Consider the following 12,372-nt stretch of genomic DNA (forward strand, 5'->3'; position numbering starts at 1 on the left):
AAAGGCTATATATATATAAAATAATTTAGAATACAAAGTAAAGATTGGTTAAAACGATTTCAAATACAGAAGAATGTTTGCGTATTAGTTCCACAAGCTCTAAGTGTTCGGCTGTTTTCTTGTAAAATGTTTTTGACGATTAAAGAATCTCTGCACAGCTCAACTATCAAATTATTATCAAATAAATTTACCTCGTTTTGTATAAATAAACTTGGCAATGAAGGTTACAGAAGTATTAATATTTTGCAGCAAAATCCCAATTTGTTCATAACAGAATAAATTTCTTGCTTGAGAAGTAGATTTTTTCTGTGAGCTGACAAGAAATTAAAATTTGTCTGAAAAATAAAGGTAAATCAAAAGATTTTTTTTGACAAATGAAATTGTAAGATTTACGAATAATGTTTTTTTCAAAGTTTTTTTTCTTTTGTTGTTATAATCTGTTATCTCAATATATATTATACCTATTATTATTGCGTGCTATTTTTTATTCAAAGTTTGAATTGTGTCTTGTTCTTTAAATATTTTGTGAAAAAAATCATTTTTTATTTTTTTTTTTCTACAGAAATTATAGAATGTAAAAAAGAGAAAGAAAAAGTAGCATGAATTCAAGAAATCAATAAATTGCTTATGTGAAACTTAAGGAAAGACATTCCTTGCAAATGAACAAAAAGATGCTTTCATGGGTTTTACAGCCTTAAAACTAATCAAAATTGAAGAAGTAAAATTGCAGAGAGAAATTCTTGACTTAATTCATCGATTTTTGTAACTTCAAAGTTTTAAACGATATCTTTTGCGTCTTTTTGCGTTAGAAAGATTGCATTTCTATTCCGATATTACAATTTTTTCATCATTTTTCAGAATTAAGATAAGGTTTATCAATCAACTTGTGCATCGATTCTATATTCATTTATCCTATAACTATTTAAATACTTTTATATTTAGAATGATTAAAAAAAATACCTTTAACGATTCCTCTCTCTCACTAAAACATAGCAGAAAAGGAGATATACACATTTAGAAGTTGTTCCTCAAAAAATGGATACGTATGTTTTTCATAAGAATGAATTTCATTTTAATGCTTTTGGAACAGGTAAATTTTACATAAGTCATATATTGATAGTATAGAGAAAAAAATCCGAATATGCCTGAAGGACTTTGAGGCAAAAACAAGATAAACAAAAAAAAAAATGGATCTAGAGGTGTTTTCAGACTTTTATATTGCATAGAAAAAAATTTCAGACACAATTGGAAGTTAATTTTAAAGTTTTTACCCTAAGCTTACAAAAGTACAAAAGTCCAAATCTCAGTCTTAAAAGCCTGGCCATTTAAGGTACACAAAAATATTAGAGACATGATTTAAAAGTCTCCTTTTTTTCTTACAAGAATCACACGTGGCTAGAAGTGAATCAGTGATTTTTAGCATTTAAATGTCAAGAACATATGTATTTGAGAATTATTTTTCCCACTTCTCATCAAGTCTTGAGATTTGTGTTAATATCTGGTTTTATTCATTTTAAAGCAAAATAAGATGGATTTGATGAACATTTTAAAAAGGGTTTGTACAGCAACTTAGACTTATACACATATATGAATGCAATCAGATTAGAAAAAGACCTTTTTGTATCCTTTCTACACATATCAAAAACATCTCAATACCCTGACATGCCCTTACATCTCTCCTCCCAATTTTTGATTATTTGTCACTGTGCAGATTCCACGCGCTCTCATTCTACGGGTATTGATTGCAAACAATCTGAAGCCTACGACGTCCCTATGTTATCAGTGTGCTTCTCTTACCCACTGTCTCAGCATTTAAGAGCATTTCAGCGTGGAGGAGGTATAGATTTATTGGCGATTTTAGATAGTGAGGTATAGAGGCACGCACTGGATGTTCGTCCTGTAATTAAATGATAATAGAGTGTAACACTCCTCTAGTTACTGCTAGATTTTTAATATACATATGAGGTAAGTAGTTTTTTTTGTCAAAAGTATATTGCAAAACAATACTTGAAGAGAATTGAAAATTTGCTTCAGTATAAGAATTACGAGTATGATTTTCTTCCTTTTTCTTTTAAGATAGTTCTATACTTTACATTGCTGATTCTTCTGGAAAATCTATAAAAGGGACTGCAAATGATCATAAAGATCTGAAAATCTTGTTAAGTTGCTAAGTTGTCAGGACAAAAAATGTTTCTGTGTTACAAGTGATGTAAGAAAAATGAAAGAGTGGACAAACTTTGTGATGCCAGCTATATTTAACAACAAAAAAAAGTTATATTGCCAGTAATATTGCTTGACTTACATAAACTGGAATGAATCTGCTTTCACGTTCGCTAGGAGATGAGTTACATTAGATAACATGTTGGTAATCCTTTCAATTTTTAAAAATCTCTCTTTTTCAGCATCAGTTGAGAAATGCATGTCATAGCCACTCTAATTACTTCCCTGTAACTTAAAAGCAGCACTATTTGAGCTTTTGAAAATGAGGGGGAAAACTAATGTAACATCAAAAGCAATGTTTTCCCTTTTCAATTTAACTAGGACAAGGACAGCTCTTTGAAAATGATTTTAAGTAAAGAACTTAGGATATTGTTCATTTATTAATGCTTTTTGTTCACACGCAATGGTAATGTTTTCAGCGAACGTACTAAATTTTGCATTCTTGGCTCTTTTTTTATACATTTATAATCAGAGAAAATTTGAATTATTTCGTGTATCTTTATAATCTTATAAGTAATAATTACAACTCGCTATTTTGAATTCAAATGAAGATTTCTACTATAATCAAAATCTTAATTTGCAGCCCGCCACCGGCATGTGGTAGAGTCTCAATATGGGTGAAAAAATTCTCGAAGGGACGTAAAACAAACAAATAAATAAATAATAATCACCCTTTGAAATTTGAGTTGCTGTTGATAAATTTTTGAAAAACACATTAATCCTTGCTAAAAAAAGGGATTTAAAAAAAAAAAAAAAAAATACTAAGAATGAGCAACGAAAATTATATGCAAGTTTCCTTAAAATTTTGTCAGCATTGGACACTTTTACACATTCTGCAGTTACTGGAATATGTAAATTCCCATTTCTACCATAATTAAACTAAAATTGGCTGACATATATCAATTGATAAGAGCACCGTTTCAAGAAAACGAATTAATCATTATAATAGTTACCTTATTCAATGCTTGCAATGCACCAAATAGAATCCCCTCGTATAAGATTCAGTTTTCAATACTTACTGCTTTTTAATCTTAAAACTTAGAACATTACTTAAGCGTGGCGAAAAATTTACTTCTCAAAATACATTCTCTTACCGTTGGGCAAGTTCAAGGAATGTTAATTAGAAGTTTAATGGTTAAGCATTGTTCCTATCAGCATAAGACATACTAGTGAAAATCTTGTTCTTTGAGATGTAAGACATGTTTTAATATTGTCAGTTGCTCGAAACCGTTAACGTTCATACTGCTATTTGTTTATTGAAAATATTGCCATTAATAGTCTGGGTCTCTAAGCTTTCAATTATCTGTTATTTGACATTTCGCTCACGATTAATAAAAGAGGTGATGATATACTCAAACTTACGCATTATTTAAAGATGAACTAAAAATTCATCTGAAGTTTGTGTGCAATCTTGTACAAATTGTAAAGATTGAGGTAAAATGTCTTTTTATTAGGGATTTTAAGTCAAATTCTTTAATCCTACCTCATTAAAAAGATCAAATATGCCATTTTTGGCAATTCAACCTCTGCAACATGATTATCGAATTTTGATTTATTCAAAACTCAAGGTGCAATCAATGGTATTATCCCACAATTTGCGACAGGCATATTCACAATTAACCACTATACCAGAACATTAAGTGCCAGACCAACATATGGATTTACTTTATTAAACTATCTAACATTGGAAATGGAGATATTTAATACACAAATTGACGTGTTCCATTTATTTCAATTCTTGTAAAAGATGATGTAATTACAGTTTTACTTTCGCTAATGAACCAATAAGAGATTTCTGTAGAAGATCATACCTTCAAATTAAATTGACAAACTTTATAATTCCACATCGTTTATATATTTTCATGCTTTTGTCAATACTTGTGAAAATTACATTGCAAGAAAAGCATATAAAACGTATTTTTGTTCGATATGTTTATCAAAAAAAAAAAAATAAATAAATAAAAAATTTAAAAAAATATGCTGATGCATTTCAACTTTACTAAAACTTTTGTAGAGAACGGCTGGTATATGAATACCTAAGCAAAATAAGGTCTTCAGAAATATTTTTGTCTATGGCAAGGGTGATAGTAATAAACTTTAATGGAAAATTTTAATACACTTTATAAAACTGAGATGATGTTCCTGACATTATGTTTACATCATACTGTTTTGTTTGCTGTTGTAAATCTTTTCTCTAAGATTGTGTTATCATTAACCAGAAAAATTAGATTAATTTAATCTCAGAATTAAAAAGAGAGGTAGTTAACGGTTTATCCCTGATCAGTTATGCTGCAGTTTTATACGGCTTTATCAGCTGATTTTGGAATTATCGGATGAAACTGCTCCACTTAGCAAGTGAATATTAACTGAAAGATCTGGAATGATGACTGAATGACAGAGCTAAGCCATTCAGTCACATTTCAGTAAAATTTCAGTTACCTTTTGATAAACTGAAAGGCATAATCACGAAAGAAAATTTTGTAGATGAATGCTACAGCAGCTGAAGTCAATCAGTGCAGTTAATTAAAATCAGAAATGTGTATAATCTCGTGGTTTAATTTAGGTTCATTACAAATGACCTTGAACATATTCTTAATGGTGCATGTGAGGACATCCGTCTTATATCACACAACAAAACCTTTTGTTTAAGAAGTGAATAGATTTTTAATTGTAGGGCGTTAACATATCCGAAATGACGCGAAGTCATGAAAACAATTTAATGCACTAACCCTTTCAAGTTTTTCTAATTGGAAAGCCTATATTATAATACCCCTACTACGAAAGTAGCTTGGTAAACTCTACTTAAAATTGTGTTTCTTAAATAGAATCACCAGACCAAACACGTTTTGATACTTATCACTTTTTCATCCAGTATTGTACATTCACTGACAATGACAAACTCGATTAACTCTATGCGGAAAATAACGATACACATATAGTTTACCTGATCAATACGTGTCTATTTGTTAATGAGAAAACACTCTACTGCGCTTTAATACATTATTTCCTTTTCTTAGACTAAAATGCCTTCAAGCCAGATGAGATGCTCACTTTGATATTTCATTCAAAAATAGCACAGACAAAACATTGCGCTTGGATATAAGACAATTGTTTTAGAAACATAAAAGCTTCTAAGTTTACAAAAGAACGTTTAATTAAATCAAAGTTTTGAAGAATTTTTAACATATTACCTGTCTGGTGTTGGTATTTTGGGAAGAAACTTACTTCCTTATTCTAAAGGATCACTTCGGTATAAACGTAGCGACTACCTATCGGACCAGGATTTGTTTAAGTCTTCACAAAAAGCCTGTCGATTTCCCTTTTGGTTAACGACTTTAGGTTACATTATTCGTTTTAATTTTCGTTTCTCATACATTATTTTATTTCTCGTCAATGCATGTAGTATATAGAGCTAGAAGGGGCCTTTTCCAAAGCATATTGTCGACACATTTTGCGTTTATTATCCCGAAGTGTTATTTGATAATTGTCTTTACTTTTGATTGTAACGATAATATTAATAGTCTTAATTCTCTTCTTCATGTGTCTTTACTTTGAAACACATTTCCTTGGAAATATAAAAAATATGATATTGATGTTTATTAATTATATGGAAGAAATCTGAGGGATTGCAGTTACTGATATGTAGCTCTACTGTTTCAAAACTTGAGATCTGCATTTAGAACAATAACTGCAGAAATACAAGTAATTGTGAATATATTAAGCTCAAATATTAAAAATACAAGCAATACATGTACGTATACTTCCCGTAAAAATCATTTGTTTTATATTGTATAGGACAGATGAAAAGAATATCAACATCAATATTTCTTTCCCATCCAGTGGCCCGTCTATTTTTCTTCTTAATTAAAAACATGTGCTCTTATTAGATGAGAATGACGTAAATAGTACTGCAATTAAAAGCCGATTTCTAAAACCTGAAATGCGTAACAAGATTTTAGATTTTGAAACTTATCTAATTATGACACGATGGATCAAACTTCTTGCTTTTCCGTTAGATAATGGCACAGTACGTGACTTTCCTAAATTCAGTTATAGTCACGTTTTAAACGCATATATAACTACGTGAAGACATGATTATTTTCAATCAAGAGGGTCGTTTCATACATACTGTTTGATGACAATAAGGGGAGAACACAGCCTCAAATCATGAACGGTTTTTTACATGCCATAAATGCGTTATCGAAAATGTTAAACACTGGCATTAATTTCCAGAGCAAACGACCAAGTTCTAGAAGTTTTTTTTCGTGTAAATAATATGCATGTAGTAATTACTGTACTCGTCTTCCAAATTAGTTGCAAAATTTTGACTTATTCTATATAGAAATCGGTTAAAATAATTCTATATAGAAATCGGTTTAACAAAGTATTCTTTTTATTAGTCCCCTACAGGTGAAACCGGAGGGGACTATAGGTTTCCTCTGAGTCTGTCCGTCCGTCTGTCTGTCTGTCCGTCTGTCCCTCTGTCTGTCTGTCAGTCTGTCCCCACTTGGTTTTCCGCACTTTTCTTCTAAACGCTTGCAGATATTGAGCTGATTTTTGGTATGTGAGTGTATCTTGATGAGTTACAGATCAAGTTTGCATTTCGTTCCGCTTCATTGATTTTTGACGGAATTATGGCATTTTCAACTTTTAACGGGAACCAGATTACACTTGCCGGTAGGGGACTAGTATTGCTAATGCAATACTCTCAGAATGCTTGTTTTTTTTAATGCTTTATTTCTGTGTACTTGATACAGTTTATACATTATAAATTATAAATAAATTGCAACATTATAAATAAATTGCACAGAATTTTTTAACACACACACACTTCCACTCTTCACTCATACTTACATAAACAATATTTAATATTTTAGCCATATTTACAAGCTATGTAAAAAATAACAAACAACACGAATTGTATGCAGCCTTTGTCACTTAATATTCATCTTTTTTCTTTGCATTTAAGTTTCCAACATAAGTTTCCATTGTGTCCATACAAACTCAAATTTATCAGCAGTTGAATTTTTAACAGATATGTATTTTTCCACATTATAGTACACTTTTAAACAGGCTACCAGTCCATTTAAATTTGGCATTTTAATGTCATTCTTTTTAAATGACTCTTAAGATAATCGTCAAAAAGAGGCGCATACATATGTACTTTCACAAAGTAGATAAAGATTAACCATGATTGCAATCTTTTTTTTTTTACCTTAAATTTAGGAGCTCTATTGATTTTTTTGTTGTTGTTGCAAGTTTACATTTTATTTATCTCTTTTGTGCAGCAATATCAGATGCAGTGTACCTCTGAATAAATATATCACTGGATTTAACGATTTTTAAGAATTCAACTGAGTCAAGAAGGCTTAAAAAAAAAAAAAAAACCCAAAAAAAAACAAACAAAAACAAAAAAAAAAACAAAGTTTTATAAGTATTATAACTAATTTACCTTTAAATGTTTTCGAAAGTTTTAAATATTGGTGGCAATTCAGTTTGCTTTAAAATGCAATACCGTTTTTAAGGATCAATGATACTCTGATAAGGGAGATAACTCTTAATGGGATAAATGTCTATCATTCCTTTATAGATTTGTCAAGTTTAAATGCCTTTTTTTGTCCAATTTTGCCCCGCAAGCTATGCTGAGATTGGTTGCATTCTATTTATAAAATAATTTTCATGAGCAATAAAGAAACATTTCATTTGATTGAACAGAATAACTATTACCTCTTTAAAAAAAAACTGTCAAATTTTAGGCGTTTCTGTCACTCTGCGACACAAGGAATTCTGACATTGTTTTCTTTTCAATTTTAATTTTTTAAAACTATTTCCAGGGAAGTAACCAGTTGGATGATGAACCATAATATACCGTTTAAAGGGGCTATCTTTGCTACGATCCTTTTTTCGCTTTCTTTGCGAGCAATTTTTGATCGCAAATCTTAAACTTATACATTAATTTATCATGATTCTGCACCCCTAGATTACAAAGATAACTATTAAACTATTTGGACAAACACAGAAAATAGGACTACGCCAATTAGAATAGCAGGGTTTTTGGCATATTTTTGCAAAAAGTGTTACACGCAGAAAAAAAGAAAACGTCATACTATAGTTTGTTTGTTGTTTTAACGTCCCTTTCCAGAATTTATCACTCATATAGAGACGACACCAGTTGCCGGTGGGGGGGGGGGGGGGCAAAATTTAGACCTATACTGGGCATTCAGGGCCATTGAGCAGTGAGGGATTTTTTCATGCCAGCTCCTACTGCGACACGGGATCTCGGTTTATACGGTCTCATTCGAAGGACCGGTCTCCACGTTCTGCAGTGAGATTCGAACTCCTTACTCCGCGACTCTAGAGCAAACGCTCTAGCCATTGCGACACGCGGGCGACTTAAACGGTAGTTTGTAATGTTACAATAAAAATGCAAATAATATCAGTGTTAGTTATCTCACAAAAACGTTAACGTTCTAAATGACGTCTCATCCATAGGACTGCCTCCCATATTAAAAACATCATATCATAGGCAATTTCTTATCAATCCATGGGTCAATGAAAACTGGATCTTATCTTTGCTGTTTTGAAACATCTGAATTTGAATAAAATTAACCTTAACTCTTCTTTTCTTTGATCCCTACAAATCAATTTCTGCACTTAAATGGAGGTACAAGCAAGAGTCTAGTCAATCTAAAGCCGTCTACAGCCGTTTGATTACTGATTACTGTCTTTTCCAGGTCACCTGTCTCACTCAGGTGACCTATTGTTATTTGTTTTTGTCCGTCGTCGTATTCGTCGTTCGTCGGCCGTATTTTTTTTTTTTTTTTTTTTTATCATTTTCAGCTTCTCATTAACTGCTTAACCAATTTCAATTAATTTTGACATTGAGTATTTATGGGCAAATGGGGGCAAACATTTTGAATTTCATGGTCGCTTCTGGAGCCGGGGGAGGAGGCCAAAAGCATCAAAATTAATTTCCTTCACCAAAATGATGAAATTCAAGGCCCCAGAGTCAGGGATTTTGGAGTTATGGTGAGTCTTTATTGATCATTTAATGAAGATGCATAAATTATTTAAAAGTTTCATCTGTGTCCCTGTATAACAAATAGACAAACTAAGTGCATGGTTATGATAAGCAAGGATGCCTATTTCAAAATTGCGCATTTCAGGGCCCTTGGGTCAGGGGTTTTGGTGTTGAGATGAGGCTTTATCGATTGTTTAATGAAAATACATTAATTCCTTGGAAATCTTCTTTGAACCTTGGCATCTAAAAGGAAAACAGAGTAAGAATTGTGATGAGCAAGATTTTTTTTTTTTTTTTTTTTTTTTTTTTTTTTTTTTACAAAATTTGTGAAGTTCTGGACTATTGGATCAAGTGCTGGGCAGTGCTCTATTGAATATGTAGAGAAAATTGTACTCTATTGGAGAAGTATTCCCCTTTGCTATTCACCTATGATAATTAATCGTTACCTATTTTTAATCCACTTAGGTCAATCGCGACCATGATTCAAACACACAAACTACCGATGACGGAGCGAGCGCTCTACCGACTGAGCTACTATAAGGGCCTCATCAGATGGTCGTTCTTGGTTTTTTGTACAAAAGGATTCTGAAGCCCATATTTTTGTACTGTTTCTTTGTCATTGTTGGTTTACCACTCAGCACAAAGGTGATACATCCCTTGCTTAATCCCACAATCTTACATGTACAATAAGATTCAGACCATTAAAATTTGCAGAATAATTTCTTGCAAGATGTCATCTTTCCTCTTTAGTTGAATCTCTTCGGACGCTTGTTGTCGATTTCGTGATAGTGCAGTAATTGCATGTTAGAAATCTTTTTTGATTCAAGCAGGTTTTGTTTTTGTGTGTCCTTGCTTTTCTAAATAAAAAAAAATCCTTTTAAAATTCTTTTGGGTTACTTAGTCTATCCATGAAATCCTCGTGAATAAATCACTTCAAAGCAGAAAATTTTAATTTCCCTTTCTGACAATTATGTGCAAGTCAATGATAGTTTAATTAGACTCTAAAAAAATAATATACACGGATAGGCGCTTTTAAAAAAAATTCAAGTGCACTTCCTTTCACTTCAGAAAGATTTTTTTCACAATACCTAAGGGGTTTAAAGGATTCAAATAATTTGTAGTAATGTCATATAATGCAATTGATGAATAAGGTGAGGTATGCATTTTATATTTCGATTCTTTAGATTATATCCAGATTATTGTATCGGATGCTTTAACTATAATTTTCTTTATAGTAAGGAAATATGGGTAAACGTTAAAAGTATATCTAATGTTTAGATCACCTGATGAATACCGGTAGCTTTGACTTACTCAAGATACTTTCGAAAAAAAAAACCCGAGACACGAACAGATATGAATTGTATTCGCCACTCGAAATTAAAGTTGTCATAGGTATTGTGAAATTTTAAGAATATGAATATATCCAGATACATAATTATGGTTTTCTCATATTATATGTTTCTTTCAATTATAATACGAAAGGATTTGCCATGCATCGTCAATGTTATTAACCATTTTTCAAAGCAAAGGGCAAGGTATGGTAATGGCCGAATCTGGCCCCTTATTTGATGTAAAAATCAAAACAGTTAAAATTGTGATAGTTTGTAGTTAAGAACTTAAAATGATGCTTGTTTTAAAACCAGCACTAATTTTGATTCAAAGCTTACACGGAGGCCACAAGAGTGTGCAGAAGTAGGACATTTTCCCAAATTTCCTCAGTTCTGGTTGAATGTCATCAAATTTGAGATACATTTCACTTCGGGAATCATAGAGCACAAGCTTGCCTATCTGAGATTTTTATACATAAGATGCATCTGATACTAGTGTATGAAATATATAAATTTGACAGATAGGCAAGCTTGTGCTCTATGTTTTCTGAAACAAAATGTGTTGTAAAATCGATGAAAATTTGCATAAAAATGAGAAAATTCGGAAATGGACATATTTTCTGACCTTCTGTGACCTCTGTATCCCATAAATTAGAACCAATACTCATTTTGTGGCAGGGGTGACAACAGGTTTCTATTGATAAACTGTTGCATCATTCTAAAAGACACCCCAAACCAGGGGCCAAAAAGGGGTCTTAGCTTATCTTGTCCTTTATTGCCTTTCATCGCGAAAGTATCTCTTTGGAGCAAGTTTCTTTTTCCTACGAAACGAGTTTCATAGGAATGGTACTACATATTTTCCACATAAAGATAAAGCTTTTAAAATAAATTGCGGATCTTTTATTGATTGCAAACATAGCATTTCCTACAAAATCAGGGATACCAAACTAGTGCTAATCCGATCATATAAAGGATGGCTGACAAATTTCTATTTAAAAACATTTGAATTATAAAAGATAAATTTTGATGAAATAAAATGCAGTATCGAGATTGCTATCATAAAGAGTGAAGAGCACATTGTGTAGAAGCGGTGCCTTTGTATCAACAATATCCGCGTGTTTATCGTGATGGAAGAAAAAATACTAAGAAAAGAAAAAAAAACATTTCGGAGAAAAATATCCTGGCCAGGGGAATTTAGCATTTAATGGTACATCTCTCAAAGCTGATTTTTCATTTAGCGTATTATATGACTTTATGGAGGACTTTTTTGCAGTAAGATTCCTTGTAATTAGCCGATCGTAATAGTACACTTAATAAGGAAATATGAAGATAACGAACAATATTCAATCTCGAAAGTCCAATGAAACAATACAAACTTGGAGCAGAGCAAACACGGACCTCAAAATTCAGAGGTGGGATCAGGTGCCATGGAGGAGTGATCATCCCCTGCTGACCGGTCACACCCGCCGTGTGCTCTTTATCATGATCGGAAAAAACCCGGAAATATCCGTAGACGGTTCAATGTATATGTAATGGCCTAACACTCAGTATGAGAAACATCAGTCAGCATTTAACTTAATGATAGGTTGTATGTGCTGACAAGGTCATTGTATCGACCATAGACCTGCGAAATGATGACTTCAAACGAGACTGTTGATATCTTTGTTTCATCAACTTGTTTGTCAATAGTTTGCCTCGTTTTAGAAATTGTTCCTACGTAGAGCATGCTCTTGTATTTCGAATCAACTGAGAGACATAAACCCCATATGCAGGTGATAAGGGTATATTGCTACATAAATAAGG

The 12,372-nt window shown here is 32.0% G+C and overlaps 1 protein-coding gene across 1 annotated transcript in view; it reads left to right on the forward strand.

Moving 5' to 3' along the window:
* Positions 1-1,902: 1,902 nt before the first annotated feature.
* LOC133176026 (kiSS-1 receptor-like) overlaps positions 1,903-12,372 on the forward strand; it is a 64,146-nt gene continuing 53,676 nt past the window's right edge. The window contains exon 1 of the mRNA XM_061311201.1: positions 1,903-1,965. The gene's annotated coding sequence lies outside the window, so the exon portion shown is untranslated. The remainder of the gene's footprint in view (positions 1,966-12,372) is intronic.

Source organism: Saccostrea echinata, unplaced genomic scaffold, assembly GCF_033153115.1.
Source record: "Saccostrea echinata isolate AGI-Se365-2 ecotype Australia unplaced genomic scaffold, CSIRO_AGI_Sech_v1 ptg000065l, whole genome shotgun sequence".
In the NCBI taxonomy this organism is placed as follows: domain Eukaryota; kingdom Metazoa; phylum Mollusca; class Bivalvia; order Ostreida; family Ostreidae; genus Saccostrea; species Saccostrea echinata.